Here is a 17,069-nt window from a genome sequence, read left to right on the forward strand (position 1 = left end):
AGGGTGTCATTTTTTGTGAAATGTAAGTACCTCTGAATGAGTTGCATATTATGGAGTGTGTAAATAGTTAGGAGAGCAAAAATGAAGCACATTTTTTGTAATTATCGCATGGAATCAGATATTTCAACAGGATGAAAACAAAACAAGAAACTTTTATTTGGTGATGTGCAAGACTAATATTCACTGAAACCCGATTTTCACACATTATTATTTGTTTGCTTTATTGTTCTATCAGTAAAACTGTGTCTGTGTACATTTAGTGGTAATTTCAAAGTAAGATATGTAAGATGCTTTAGTAGGATATTCTGCTACAGTGTGCTACAAAATGCACCACCAGCAATGTACTACTCCTTTATACCTCTCCTGCTGAATAGATTTGCTGCACTTTGTGTGAAGCTAAGAATCTCCACAAACCCTTTGACTTCAGTGATGTAACAGTGATATCAGCACCCTCACGTTGACACTTGCTCCAACACCACTGGAGCAAAGGTGCTCAACTGTGTCCTTAAAATCACTTTTAAAACAAACCCTTGCAATGATGTCATAGAAGATGTTATGAGTGATGTAATATGTGGGGTAATTAGCAGTGCATGGCGAGGGACCGAGTTATAATTACCTGAGATAACTAACTATAACTGCTCAATTTATATTGTTTTGTGTGTGTAAAATACTAACTAACTCACTATAACGTCCCTGTAATCTTTGGATTTTTCAGTGAACTTCTAGGTTTTTCTAAAGCAAAGCAATATTTAATTACCATACGTTATTCCAACCACCACCATGCATAGTCTTTGGCCAAGACCAACCCCCTAAAGGCATTCAACTCACTGGACTGCTTTTGGCCCCGGGGACCCAATACCCCAGGGCCAGGTGCATTTTTTAGGGGGGGAGGCACACGGTCCCCCTTTGGGCCGCTTTTGGCCTGGTCCCCCGGAGCACAGAAACATATTTCAGGTGGAAGGAGGCACGCGGCCCCTCTCACCAGCCAGTTTTTGTCCCGGGACATCGCTCAGGGCCTAGTACTATATGTCATGGGGATGGGGCATGCAGCCCCCCTCCCCAGGCCAATTTCGGCACTGAGGACTCCGCCAACTAGGGCCCTGCATATTTTGTGGGGGAGGGGGCATGAGATCCCCCTCCCTAGGCTGATTTTGACCCCAGGGTCCCAATACCCTAGGGCCTGGTGCATTGTTTAATGGGAGAGGGTTATGTGCACCCCCTCTCCAGGCTGTTGTGGGTGCAGGGGACCCCATCTCCCGGGGCCCACTGGTATATTTATTGGGGAGGGGGGCTGCCAGCCATTGTCTAAAGGGGGAAGAAGGGTCATGCAGCCCACCCAGCTTGGCCAATTTGTGCCCCAGGGGCCAGCCAACAAAGAGTGGGTGCTCTGGTTCCCACCCAGGGTACTGACTACATCCTCGATGGAGACCACAGGGGGAGGCCCAAGGTCCCCATGGCTCCAGCTGGCTTCCCGCATCCAGCAGTAGCTGGTATTGCCCCCGACCACAGGGAGCAGCTAAAGATGCAATTCCCTGCAGGCGGGAGCAATATTCAGGTCAGTTTCCCAGCGGGGAGCAGGGAAACAGAGCCGATTCTGTTCCCAGCTGGCAGGAGCATTTTTAAAACTCCTGTAAGTTGGGAGCAGACTTCGTGTTTGCTCTTGCTTTGTGGCAGATTTAAAATTTGCTCCTGTCTCGCGAGACCAAGCACAGGTTTCCCTGCCTGTGCCAGTGCAGGCAGGGAAACCGCTATGTGCCGTGGTTGAGCTCCCGGTGACATAGCAGGGGCCGGCTCTGGGGGATGGGGTCATCAGGGCCATTAATAGCTCCTGGATGGGGGTCATGTGGCCTCCCCCCTTTTCAAATTGTGGCTGGGCCCAATGGGATAGGGTCCTTGGGACAAAATCGGCCAGTGGAGTGGGGCCAAATGTTCCCCATTACTGGTATAGTCGGGCCCCTGTGTGCCTTCTCCCCCTTTGTAACTTCGGCCAGGCCCCAGGGGATGGGATTTCTGGGGCTGAAATCGGCCCAGGAGTGGGCTCCATGCCCCCCTCCCAATTTAGTTTAAGGCCGGCCCTGGGGGGATGGGGTCCCCAGAGCTGAAATCACCCCAAGAAGTGGGGTGGCAGAACCCCCCTGTCCTTCTTTATAATTGCCCAGGCCCCGGGGGATGGGTTCCCCAGGGCTGAAATCAGACTGCGGAGGGGACCCCTTCCACAAAACAATATAGAAATCCCCCCAGGACCTGGCCTAGGGGGTCAGGGTATTCTTATTGGGCCTCCTTGTGGATTCATTTTTGCGTTTACTTAGGACTTAGGCCTGGTGCCGAGTCCCAAGATGGCTGCCTCTTGGTTGAAGTGGAGGCAGCCTATCAGATATCAACATGTGAGCTGTCAGACCTGCGGGCCCTCTGCGTCCCTTGATATACATAATTTCTTTTTAATAACTTAAAAGCCACTGAACGAATTTATATCAAATTACAAATGGAGATGAGATTATTCTGGATCAAGATCCAGCTTCCTGACAATTTTAGTGTAAATCCATTCAGCGGTTCAGGCTGTAGTCGTGTCTAAAATCCCTATGGAAAATTGCATGGGGAGAGCACAATTTTGGGCCGCCCTCTTTTATGGCCTCCACTTTACAAATCACCCGGAAACTGTCCCAACAGCAGCTGAATTGACTGGCACACTAGTTTTGAAAACTTTGTGCGGATTTATCAAACAGTGCCAAAGTTATGAGAAAACCAAAAATACTTTTCCTATGGAAACTAGGTCCTAAATATAACCCCTAGAATTAGCTACTGGCTTTCCTTTTTTCCCTGATCACCCAGACTTTTTGAATTATACTGATGGTTACTGACTCTGATTGTGCCCTGAGTTCTGCTAACCAGTTTAAATCTGTTTAGAAGGTGTATGGTAATTAGGCAGGTAGAGTATGCATGTTTTACGGTTCAGTAGGTTAATGCACATACATGTGCTCTGCTGTGGTGCCTGTGTCATTTTAAAAGCCAGCCCTACCTTGCAGGCTACTATTAAAATTAAACTATGCCAAATTTGACTTAAAAGTACTTCCAAAGTTTTAAACTACATTTCTTTTGCATAAGAGTCACCCCTGAGGTCTTCCACAGGTGCCCCAAGGCTAGGGTGCATTGTAATAATACACAGTTACATTATAAAAGATGTTTTATATGCAGAGGGTGAGGGAGAAGCTGCCAATTTCATTTTCCCATTGTAGCACTGATAGTGCCATAGGCAAACATGGGAAGGCTTTATTAAACTTTAATAAAGTCTAAACAGAAGTGAGCTAGAACAGTCATTCAAAGTGTCATATTAATAGTTACATTAAATCCAATAACTTGCCAAGGTTAGATTTATTATGACTATTGTAGGAATATCGTGGTAGAGCTGCTTCGTTAAAGTTGCATAAAATCAGTCCTGTAGTAGCCTCTTCTATTTTGTCAGCCTTCAACAGACTGAGCCAAGCTGGCCTGAGTTGAAACAAAGAGACCATCTGGTAGGAGGAGATGTGCAGCTACAGATGCCAGGACAGGAAGGTAGCTGGGTAGCCAAACTGGTCTTCAAAGGAAGATGGACAGATAGTACAAGAACCAGGCACCCCCCCTCTTCCTGCACCCCCAGCCAGATGGGAGCCCTGTAATTAAATAAGGAGAGGGACTGGAAGAAGGATTGTCCTGTTGAACCCCTAGTCTGCACCCCAAGAGGATTGCACTCTGAAGGACTGCATCTGCTGCACACTTTGGCCAATATTTATACTTTTTTAGCGCCGCATATGCATCATTTTGTGACGCAAAAGCTGCACAAACTTATAAAATACAGTAGTATTTTGTAAGTTTGCACCGTTTTTGCGTTAAAAAGTGGAGCAAATGCGGCACTAAAAAAGTATAAATATCGGCCTTTAGGCTTCACAAAAGAGGACTTTGTGTGGCTTCCAAAGGATTAGGAGTGGACTCTCTGTAAGCAACAAGTGCAAAGGAGCTACCAAGAGTCACCTACATCAACTCCTGCAAAGACAAGGCCAGATGACCAGCTCAACTGGACTTTATAAGATTTGCCCAGGTGCATTTTAGTAATTTTAGTCCTAACACTGCATGGAGCAACTGAGAGTTTCTGGAACCTTGGCTGGTGTTGTGGACCCTTCAAAACCCCAAAAGGACCTTCTGGAACAAGTTCCAGATGTTTGGAAACATTTGGAAAATATTTGGAATAAAGCTCCAGAGGTTGGCTGACCCATCGTTGAACCGTGACTCAGCCTGAAATTCAGGTTTTCTCAGCTGAAAGCACCAAAGCTGTTCAAGAACCGACACATACTACAAGCCACCGTGCTCAAACTGCAAGCTGGCCTGAAGAGAAGACTTGCTCGATGTCCAGAGAAAAGGGACCATAAAAAGTGTGAATATAAAATCTTGACCAAGGCCTACATCTCGGTGTAGCCGATCCGCTCTCCATCATGGTCAGCCTTAAAGTTTGCCTTTGCCCCAGTCTGGTGCAACCAGAAAGCCACAGTTGGTGATTTTCACTTTTTGGTGGTAGAAAGCACTTTTTTAGATATAGGGCCTCATTACGAACCTGATGGTCTAACAACCTCCAGGGTCACAATGGCAGTCGGGCTGCGGCGGACCGAGCGCCATATTACTACCGTGGAAGTAGCGCTGTGGTCAGTCCACCAGCACCGTCAGATTTCATCTACACGCCGGTCTGGTGGTGCTAGTCGTCCCAATCTGCTAGGGCTGTACTGCACGCAGCGCTGCCCTGGGGATTACGACCCCCTTCTCCGCCCGTGGTTTCATGGTGGTAACCCCACCATGAAAAGGCTGGTGGGACGGGTGCAGGTTGCCCCAGGAGGGGTCCATGCACTGCCCATGCACTCAGCATGGTCAGTGCAGGGCCCCACCAGCCAGTCCCGTTGCAATGTTCACTGTCTGCTATGCTTTGCAGACAGTGAACACTTCAACGGATGCTCGTGTACCCCTAGCACTACAGCATTTCCGTCAACTCCATTATGAGCATGGAACTGCTTGTGTGTGCCATGTGTGCCTTTGTCAAATGCTGAGTCGACAGTTGGTGTAGGTGTAGTCAAGACCAACTCCAGCCGATGTGAAGCATGAAAATGGAAAGAGAGCTTTACAGAACAACTACACATCATTGGTCAAGAGAATATGACCAAAATCATACAAAATGGTACAGCTCTGCCATGCAAAATAAAGTTATACAATACCGTTAAAGCTAACAGCAGATTCAACATGGTTAACAAAGCATCCTGGCCAAGGTGGGACTCAAGAAGAAGCACAGGGGTTGTGGTTAAGAAGCAATCTGTATTTCCAGTGGCCAGAACCTCGGCCGAAGGTCTTTCTGCCGATGGAGCCCATCAAAGAAGAGCCTGAGTCTGGTTCATCACAAGGCCAGGGCTGGAGCACAAATGGAACAGATCCTGATTTCCAGCCAGAGAGGCCAGTGAAAGCATGACTGGCTGTGGTAAAGAAAAATATTTTAGGACAATGTGCAGAGGAAACAAAAAAGTAAGTGTGTCATGACACAAAGGCCAAATGGCCGCCAGAACGTTTCAGAAGCAATGTTCAAAGCGCACCGACAAGGCCAAGCGGCAACAACAGTTGAGGTAAATAGATACTAAACAAAGTCGATCATCATCTAAATCATCATCAAACCATTCTTCAGGCTCAATATTAAATCAAAGTGAAGAAAGTGATTGTAACGTGTCAATGCTGACCTCAGAAAAACGTGCACAGTCGGACTAGTTGCCAGTGAGGAGAAAAGTCAGTCAAAGGAAAATTGACATGTTAAAATAACAAAATCATACAGTGTCCTAAGATTACACTGAAAGTAAATGGATGTTACATACCTTTCATCATCAATAGTGGTACTTCAATAAAAATAATGCCTGAAGTACAAAGAACTGTCTCTGTTACTGCGGCTCATGTCATCAAAGACCAAAGTATACACATGGGCTGCATCGACGCCCATAAAGAGTAAAGGTTTGTTTATAGAGACAGTGAAACATAAGATGGCTGCTGACATGGAACTGATTTCAGTGAATTACAACATGAATGCTCATCAGAAGATAGTAAGTTAGTTCCCTTCACTTTTTCCTGGTTTGGGAAAGTTAAATACTATGAAATCAAAATTGCATATTGATGAGAATGTCCGTCCTGTTGCTCACAGACATAGACGAGTGGCTTTTCATTTACAAGAAGCTGATGAAAAAGAACTTGAATCATTGCTTAAATCATAACATTATTGAACGATCCACTGGTCCAGCACCATGGGTTTGTCCCACAGTAGTAGTGCCTAGAAAGCACCATGAAGGAGCTGTGTGCATATGTGCTGACATGCACCAAGTGAACAAAGCACTTGAATAAAAGCGACATCCAGAGCCATACATTGCTAATATGATTACACAATTAAATAGTGGCAAAATCTTTTCTGGACTTGATTTAAATAATGGTTATCATCGGTTAGAACTCAAAGAAAATTGCCAATATATGACAACTTTTGCTACACATGTTGGTTTGATTAAATAGAAGAGACTTAAGGCCCAATTTAGATGTTGCCGACTGGAAACCTGCTCGCTGCCGTGATGGTCTGCTCTTCATATTTAGATGTCAGTGGGAGCATAGGCGAAAGACTGCCGACTGCCCGCCATCACCACCAAGAAACTTCGCCCACATCGATGGTACCATAGGAAAAATCGGCTGGTAGTGGAACGACAGCACCTTTTACGACTGAGCCAATCACGTGCCGTCCCGCTGACACAACTGTGGCGACTAAACCTCCACACCTGAGTTGGCAGTTGGGATCATATAAGGTCGAAACTCACCTTTTTAATGATTTCCACGTATCCTGCCACTATGAACCCACTGCTACAAGTCTTCCTGTTGCCCCTGGGCCAGATCCAAGATGGAAATCAATCCTGTTGTCACCGGAACGGAAGGTAAGTCACAGGCATTCCTATTACCCTTGACGTTGTAGCATAACTGTGATACTGGACTCATGCATGGCTCAATAATTTGGGCAAACACCACCATAATGCTGCACAATGTTGAAGTGTGTAATCTTGCAGTCAGAAAATGTATCAGAAGAGACCTCAAGATATAAGTAGCACCCACCAATCTGGCACAGACTGCCTTCATGGCAATAGACACCTACTCAAAAAGTGTCAACAATCACAAATAGAAATGTGTCTGCACATGTGTGTGCAATAATGTCCCCAAAATCTCAAAAGGATCAGCTGAAACAGTATACCCAATCTGAACCAAACAATTCCATGAAAATGTAGCAACTACACTACAATATGCTACAGGTGGGTGTACACATGATGTATTCCAAGTTTTACTGGTGAATTGCAAACATGGCAGAAATGTATGAAGGTCACATGTCTCCTTGGTGTGTGCAATAAATCACAAATATAAGATCCCATTTAACTGTAAAGTGTAAGTTCCCTGTGTAATAAATATGTGTATATTATTGACACATCAGGTCAAAATAAACACACATGCATTCTCCAGTTGCAAAAGCAGAAACATGTATGATTTTGGTATAAGTGTCCAGTAGCAACATGAATGTTTGCAACAAAAATTAATATGTTGGTCACAAATGTACAACACTAATGTATGTTTTGACAAAATATCTAAGAGATATAAACCTGTGCTTGTCACTGCTACAAATGAGAGTAAGTACATGGCACACACATTAGCAGAAGGAACATCACCAGCAAACAATTAGTAAAAATCACAAAATAAGGCCAGGACCAAGGTATTCTCAAAATAAAAATGTTTTATATAAATGAGATAACTCTCTCAAACATGAATAAATAAAAAAGCACAGAAGAAACAAGGGCCCAAGGCCAGTAGTCCATTGTGTGGGTGCATGCCCACAACGTGCCTCCTAATGTGACTACCAAAATAAACATTCTCTGGAAGGAGCAACTATGGGGCATAGACCAGGAACCTCAATGATCTCACTGGGAGAGGGAGTCCTTGGGACTGGGGGGGGGGGGCTCAGGTTTGGGTGGGGTGTTTTTTTGGGGGGATGGATTTATGTTTGGAAGGGGTGGGGTGGGATAGAATGTGGAAGGGGTGGTTTCCGAGGAAGAAGTGCTGGAAAGATATTTGGGAAGGGTGGTTTTGGGTTTGGAAGGGGCCAGGGAAAAAAGTGGGCCCCCCTTAAGAAAATGGATAGGGTGGTCTTCAGGGAGTTGGGTTTAGGAGGTAAAGGGGGTGTTGGTGTCTGTTGTGCGTGTATGTGTTGAAGGTATGGGTGCTTGAGGGTCTGGTATATGTGCTGTATCTTTAGATTTTGTGTCTCTTACTGATTGGCTGTTGGGTGGGTGAGTCTGGGCATTTGGGTCCAGTAGGTGTGTGTGTGGATGTGTATGCAGTGCAGTGGATGTGGTATGTGTTGGTGTGGTATCTGTGGCTGTGCTGGTGGAAGCGTGTGCGGTGGTGGGTGCACTAACTGGGAGTGTGCTTGTGGTGTGTAGGTGTTAGTGTAGTGGTTGGTGTTGTGTCTGTGGATGTGCTGGTGGTCGGGGTGTATGGTTGTGTCGTGGTGGGTGCATTGACTAGGTGTGTGTTTGTGGTGTGTGTGGGTGCTGGTGTAGTGGTGGGTGTTGTGTCTGTGTTTTTGCTGTTTCGTGTTGGGATGTTCTGCTTGTGGTTGTTGTTGTAGGTGCGTGGATATGCTTGTGTGTGCTTTGAATAGGACTGGGTTGAGGAATTTGGGATGGGGTAGGGGTGGGAGTGTGGGCAGGAGGTTGGGATGGGTGGGAGACTTTACCCAAAGTGGAAGCCAGACCCTGGAATGACAGCTGTAGGGCAGACAGGGCACCATAAATGCCATCAAGGTAAGCCAGCATCTAGATGGTATTCAGAAGTGCTGTCTGGCCTACAATGATCACCTGTAATAGGTCTACAGCCTCCTCAGTGAAGCTCAGGCTGGGACACTGGGGCAGGAGCAGAGGTGCCTGAAGCAAAAGCGATGCCACCCCTTTTATGGGCGTGGCTGTGGCCATCTGGGGGGGCTCAAGAGGGAGGGTGGAGATTGGAATGGGGGACAGGTGAAGAAACAGGTGTCACAGTCTCTCCAGGGGCTGCCCATGCTATGGACTGGTCTTCATTGGAGGTCTCGCAGGAATATGTAGAAATACTTGTGGCCTCCTGGCCAGTCTCCTCACCCCTACGCCACTGGGTCCCTTGGTGTCAGTGGTGTCTACAGCGGATCCCAAGTAACCAGCTTCATTCCCGCTGATGTGCCTGCTGTCACCTTTGCCTTGCCAAGTTGATGCTGAAAAACAGATACAACAGTTTTAGGGTATCTATGAGAATACAAATGGACATCAATGTACATCACACAACATTTGCAACAAGTTAAGTAATTCCCCATCTCAGCTCCCATATCATGTATGCCTTTGTGACTTGTACACTTGTAGATCACTCCATGACAAAGGGTTCCAACAGCATGAGCGAACGCATTGGCCTGGAGACAACTCTGAACTACTGCAGTACAGAGCTAAAATTGATTCACTTCTCCCAAAAGGTAAGTTTTTGGGTTGGAAATTGACTGCTCCAGATGGGCCACCATAACAACTAGTAACCTTCCATATGCAAATGTCCCTTTCAATATCATATTGCTCTCCACCATCAATTTCTCCTATGGGCTGGACTAGGGACACAAAAATGTTGTCTGTGGGACATACAACGGTCTCACTAATGTAGACACACATTCCTGTCTGTTGCAATAAATACAGTTAAGCAGACAAATTCACGTTGGTAATCACAACAGGTTTACATGCACATTTGCGAAGGACTAAGGAATCAGGTCCACCTGTTACTGTCCACATTAACTTACTAGAAGTTTAATGGACAAACTGCTTTCAAACATGTGTTAGCTAAGTAATGATGCCACTGTGCACAGAATATCAATACTTTTGGTGCAGATGCACATTCTCTGATATATCAGCTACATTTGAATTGCACACTTTGCCACATTTACTAGTAACGTACCCTACATTCACTACACACATTTGTGACGTAAAATCCCACCTGACCCAATCATCACATTGGGCATGTGTTGTGAAACTGTCCCCCATGTCATTGTGAAAATACTGGCAATCCCTTTGCCTGCATGCAGCCATGTGTCTGCCCACAACAGTACTTACTTTCTGAAGAGGAATATAGTGTCATCCTTCAGCACAAAGCAATACACACACACAGCATCAGAAACTGTCTGAAAAACTTAGGGCCATATTTATACGCCATTTCCATGCACCACCCGGGCGTCAAATTTATACTTTGAAGCTCGGCGGCGCAAACCACTGGTTAGAGTCTTTTTTTTTTTACTTAAACCAATGCGCTACGTCGTAAACAAAAACAACGTTAAGGTGGCAAAAATGACTTTAATCCGGTTTCCAACGTCACAAACCGGATACGTGCCTTTTTTTGCCACAATTGCCTCAAAAATCGGTGCAAACACAGCAAAATGTGCAAAGGAGCCCCAAAATGGATCCCAGAAGCCATGAGAGACCCAAGGAAGATGACAACTGACTAGGAACCAGCCAGGAGGACCCACACAAGACCCAGGAGAGGAAGAAGAAGAAAAGGAAGTGTCAGTTCAGTGCAGAGGAGCATGAAATACTGGTGAAAGAGGTGACGGAACACCAGCATCAACTTTTTGTCACCTCTAAATTGCCAATTGGGAGGAGAGAGGCAATTTAGCAACAAATTGTCGATAAAATCAACAGTGTGGCAGAAGTACGGAGAACAGTCACTGAGTGCAAGAAACCCTGGCATGACTGCAAGCACAGGACCAAGGAAAAAATGGCAAGGAACAGGAAGGCAGCACTGCAGACTGGAGGTGGGAGTCCAGCACTGCAGGAGGCCCTGTACCACATGGAGGAGATGGCGGCAGCCGTCATCCCAGAGGAGATCGTCACAGGGATTCAAGGACAGGACAGCGCAGACTACCAGGACACAACATAGATGCAGGGTAAGTGGCATGGGGAACCAAAATGCCTAAATGTTAACTGCAAGTGGGGGGGACACATACCTACTACACAGTGCATGTCAGCCAAGATAATCAGGTAGTGGAAAGGGCAAAGGGGCACGGCACGGGTGCATGGGCTGTGTAGGGGAAACCTGGGGCACAGCACAACACTACACCAACAACCTTTGCATGGGGGTACTCTGCCATGCCAAGGCTGTTCGAAAGGCAAAGACAGTCCAGGAGGGTATGGTACAATGTAAAACTGGCCTGCCGTCTCATGACAGCTGGTATTGTCGCTACATGAACTAGGGCTCAATTTCCAGTCTTAGGCCATATCCGCAAGTGGTATTTACCATTGACCACAGTTTCCACTACCACCTGTGCTGTGTGTGCAGTTCAGGTAGCCAATGGCAGTTATGTGCCCATGGATCAAACACACCCAAAATAGAGGGTTCAGGATGACAATGTTATCAATCCCCTGTAATTAATTAAAATGTGCAAATCCTGACAAATGCTAATGTCTGTGGGTGCTACAAACATCAGATATTGTAATTAACATTATGAGGTACACAGCAGTAATGTCATACCCATGCTGCACATGTCAGGGTCTACCCTGTGTCACAATAGCTGCAATGCCACCATGCAACATCTCAAGTGTCATAGTGCTAAGGCAACAGCATTGAGGGGGGCACATATGTTTCTAGCTAGTGAAACACACCCGCATGGTCATAAGAGGAAATGGAACACTGCTAGGACCATCAGTGCAATCCAATGTAGAACAAATTCCCCAACATCAGCAGTACACACTACCAATGCTGACACCTGTATTGTGCCATGCCAATGCTACGCACAGTAAATGCTAGGTCTCAGCAACATATTGGTGGATGTGAAATATCAGAGACTGGGTCAGTTCCAGATTGTTAAGTGTGGTGCAAGTGCCATCAGAACACCCACAGCCAGTGCAAGGCCACACCATGATAATGGAAGTAGAGGGAGGGTTGAGTTGGACAAGAAGGTGGCAACATACAATTTGGGCAGAACCTACACCTAGAGGATGTAAAGCAGACATTTCCCCAAACTGCCCACACTACATGTGACATGCAGGTGGGGCATAGGCATAGGCATGGGAGAATGTTAATATTGATGAAAGTAACAATGAACAGGAACCAAGATCACAATGTGCAACTAATAGGAAGTCAGGAAGCTCACATTACAAATTCCACAACACAGACACACTAATTGTACAATATCTCATTGCAGAGGACGAAGTCTCTCCTGGGGATATACCTGTTCTGGACTTCCCAGATGACGAGCTGACAAACATTAGCCAGTAGACCCTCCAAGATGTCCTTGGAACTCTCCAGATCCCACCTTCAGAGGCAAGGAGGAGGACAGAAGTAGCAGCCATCACAGAGTACCCAACCACCACCCCAATTGTACGACCTGCCAGCTCCAACCCAGCTGAGGACTTTGAGGACACTGGTACCACCTTTGAGAGGACTGTAGTTGGAGTACAGTGGGAGCTGGCCAAAGAGGTGCGGGTGGGGATGCAAAATATGGCAGCCAGCTTTGAGGGGATGCGTTCATGCATGATGTCATCTGCAGAACAGGCAGCAGTCATGCAAGCGCTAACATCCATCCTGCAAGGACTACAACAAAGTGTAAAGGAATTCACCACTGCAGTAAGGGAGTTGCCACAACACCTCGCACCCCAAACCTTTCACTGTGTGCACGAATGCAATCATGACCCCCTCAGGGCTGACCTGGCTGCCTACCACAGTGATGTAGCTGCTATATTTAAGAACCAGCAGCTCCTCCTTGCTGCAGTACTACCCTTAATAGCCCCACAGTTGGCAGCTACTGAGATTTCTGACTCCACGTCTTCAAACACTGAAGTGTGTGTCTCCCCTTCAAACCCACCACCAACAAGGGCAGAGGAGACGACACACACATCAGAAGATGAAGACGTGGAACAGATCACCTTCCCCCGTAAGGGTACCCAGTAGCACAAGTCCATGCCACATGGGCACTGATATCCTGGGTCCTGTGCTTGTTAACACGCACTGTTCTCCAGCACACTGTTTACCTTGACACTATGCTCTGTGATTGTCTCTCACTACCTCATTGGCAATTCATGTTCCTCTGCACTGTATGACACTTCACCCCAGCATGTCCAATGACATGTCCCATTGCACTTGTGTAGCATCACAAAAGAATGTGTCACGCTAATGGACTCCAAATCCTGGACTGTGTAAATATTGCACTACAGCACTTTAAAATAAATAGCACTTACAAAACCACTTTGTCTCTGTGTAATGTGACACATCAACTGTGTTGGAGATTGGTAATGTATGTCACATGTCAATGGTATCAGAATGTCAATACAACTGCCTTGAAAGATTGTGGGCTGATAACTATGCACTGGGATCTGGATAGTATCATCATCTGCACTTCCTGAGGCTTATTTCTGAAGTAAATTGAGAACTAACAGTATAATGCTATGTTGGACCGAAAAAGTCCGCTTCAAGGGATGTTTAAGCTGAAAATCAATGTGTTCAAAATTCCCTTCAAGACAATCTTTATGTATGTGACATCTGACTATAAACTTTCATCACACACACAAACACCATACAGCAGGAATGGATGTGTATGAGTGTATGGACATTTATGTAACCTGGGAGTACAGTGTAAGAAATGATAGGTTTGAGTTATGAATACAATACTACATAAGATTAAAACATAATTCAGCTTTTCAGGGTTCACATGAATATCAGGCTGCAGGCAGACGTATCCCAGTGGCCAAGATTCCAAATCAGCTCTCAAAGGATGGCAGATTTAAAACACACATCCAAACTTCATAACACATTGGGAACCATAGATACATTGAGAGGTGGTGCAATGGATGGCAGAGGCATTGAGAAGTAGCTGTGGTGTAGCTGCCAATGTGACTGCACATTAGGAATTGTGAATATTCATGTCAATAATGGGATTCGGATGCAAGATGGTACACAAATACTAAATTGACACTGTTCACCCATGCCAAGGCCCTGATCCCCAAGCATATGCTGTAACGGAGTACCTAAATATGTATTTAACAGTAAAAAAGGATAATAAAACTAGGAGAAACACCTTAACTAACCTAACCTATCCTAACTACACATTACCCACAACCGGCCCTAACTACCCTAAGCTAAACTTACATATCACATTTAACTAAACACTCTAAACATCACCCCCCCACCCCCCTTATATGACGGGACACATGTAGGACAACATATATTAACCTAAACATATACTATCTTATCCTAAACAAATATATATATATATATTATTTTTTTATATATATTAATTTTGGTTTATTTTTTAATACACATAAACCCCAACATCATCCTCCACCCACCCACCCACAAAAAAAACACATGTTATAACATAACCTCACTCCACCCCCAACCCACTTATACTAACTAAACTAACAGCCTATTCTAACCTAACACTAAGCCTCCTAAACCCACTAAATATAAGAACCAGGAAAGAGGAGGGAGGGGAGGGAATCATGGCTGAGGGTCACAATGCCACAAGTTTGCCCTCCGCAGGATCTTCTTTATCCCACGCAGTCTCCTGCTATTGCGGGACACCTCCTGCTGCAGCCTGTCCATCCTGCACAACATCCGTTGCATGTCACGTTTCATCTGTTGGAATTCTGCATTGTCTATCACTGCAGCAGGGGTTGTCTGTGTGTCACTAGTGGATGGTTGTGCTCGTGCCAGTGCCGTGCTTGGAGGGGGAGGTGCAGGAGCTGCTGTCTGTGGGCCTGGAGCTGATGAGGTAGAGGGACCTGCAACAGTGGCTGTCATCCTTTGTGCGACTGTGGTCGGAGTGGTTGTGCTGGTGGTGGTGGCTGTTGTGGGCAAGGATGGCCCCCCTGGGGAAGAGCCCTCCAGACCCCTGTGGCTCTCTCATGCCGATAACGCTGTGCTATATTGAGGAACCCAGACTTCACATCCAGTATGTGGCGGTAACACATCGCCTGCCGCTGGAATTCCCTGATCTGATGGGCATTCATGTTGGCAGCTGTAAAAATAGAGAAAGCCAAACATTAGTGACATTATTGTGTGATACATCTACTGATGATATTCTAACACTTCCTCAAAATAAGCTTAAACAGTCAAAAAAAGAGTACCGATGATAGAATGTCCCTGAGGAATGACATGCCAACGTAGCCTACACATCTCGTATCTAACAGCCCAGCAATGCTCAAAAAGCTGTGTATCTACTTAAATGATCTGTGCATCAATGTTCTGCCATTAGTCACATAACAAATGCTGCAAGTACTCCCCATGTGACAGGCCAACTAATGAATATCTTCTGGATGACAAGGAAGGCCCAGAAGATCTGTGATTTGTAAATGGAATTGCATGGACGGTATGCAGTTGCTAATCATGGAGGGGTATCCTAGGTCGCAACAAATGAATGTTGAAAGTACATGTCTGTCTTCTACACTCGGATCCTCACACCTAGGTACACATATTTCGTAACCCTAACCCTGTGCCTCAGGGGGTGATGGACATGCAACTCATACTTTCATACATCAAGGATAGCCAGGAAGCTTTGGACAGCTGTCCATGGGTTTAGTCAGTCCACCACAGGTAAGGAGGGCTGCCAAATAGGATTGACTCAAACATTGGACAATCACATCAACATTTACATTCCCAATTGCGGACAATTGTCAACATCATTTGATCTCACCCATACCTTTCCAAAAACAAGCACATAGATGCAAGCACCCATCTGGGCTTGACCTGCATGCACATCTATGACATTCTGCTCAGGTGCCACATAAACATAGCACAACATGTGGAACCAGATGCTGCTAGGAAGTCTAACATACAGTCCTAGATGTTCATCAGTTAACAGGGAGACTCAAGTCTGTGGGTAATACTTTGGCATCACTGGCCTATGTGAATCAGGGTATGACTTGCCGACTAAATCATGAACATGGCCACCTCCTAATTTATAATTGGCATAAATGTAGCAACAAATATCACCCTGTTCACCTGCTCATGCCTACAGCGCAGCAGTAGAATCCCAAAATATGACTCTCCGCCACTGATTGTCCAACTCAAACATGGAACAAAATGTCAAACGCCTGGCAAGTCACATATCAGATCATGTGCCAGCACATCATACCTTGCAATGAGTCCAACACACAGGAGTCAATCACACAACAGCTGCAAACATAACACAGAACTAACAAATCAACACTCACTGGATATGTCTGGGTCCGCAAATTGAGCCACTTCTCCACCTGTAACACATGGAAGGATGAAATGTGCTCAATGTCTGCTCATTGTACAAAACTTGGAACAAAAAATCACTGTGTGTGACATTTTAGATGATAGAGCAGCACCTCAGGCATGTAGACACCCCAACTGACATACCACTGCAAACATGTAGAGACCCTTTCACCCCAGTGATTGATAGACACACATATCCCCACATGCACTGGCCCTAACAATCATGTGGTAACAAGCATGATTACTCAATTTTGTGCAGAATTCTTTCTAGAGGGTACTCCATTGCTTCATTTTTTTGTTATGAGAGACATGCAAAGCCACATTCCTGGTGCACTGCAATACCAGTCACTCAGGTATTGTGGCTTGTGCATCAAGGGACATTCAGTTACTGTGTGATGCTCATGTGGGTTGGGTTTAGTTCAGGAATGATTGTGCTTTCTATGGTCCATTATATGTGGGCCTGTGTTGTCTGTAGGTTACACATGCCACAGTGCCAGTGTACCCACAGCCGTATATGCTCCCTATGACACTATGATGGCAGCAATCCTGTGTGTTACTTGATGACAATTTTACGCTAAACATTGATTGGCCATTTATCTAAATCAAAACAACAAAGAAATATATGCTGACAGTGTCTAATTTGACCATCCGTGACAGAATGCATGGGCACAGGTGTACTCATTGCACCTGAAATGTGTTACTTAGGGCCCTGTGTATCTATATCAGTTATTGTAGATCACAGTTAGCCACATTCATCATAA

Source organism: Pleurodeles waltl, chromosome 1_1, assembly GCF_031143425.1.
Source record: "Pleurodeles waltl isolate 20211129_DDA chromosome 1_1, aPleWal1.hap1.20221129, whole genome shotgun sequence".
In the NCBI taxonomy this organism is placed as follows: domain Eukaryota; kingdom Metazoa; phylum Chordata; class Amphibia; order Caudata; family Salamandridae; genus Pleurodeles; species Pleurodeles waltl.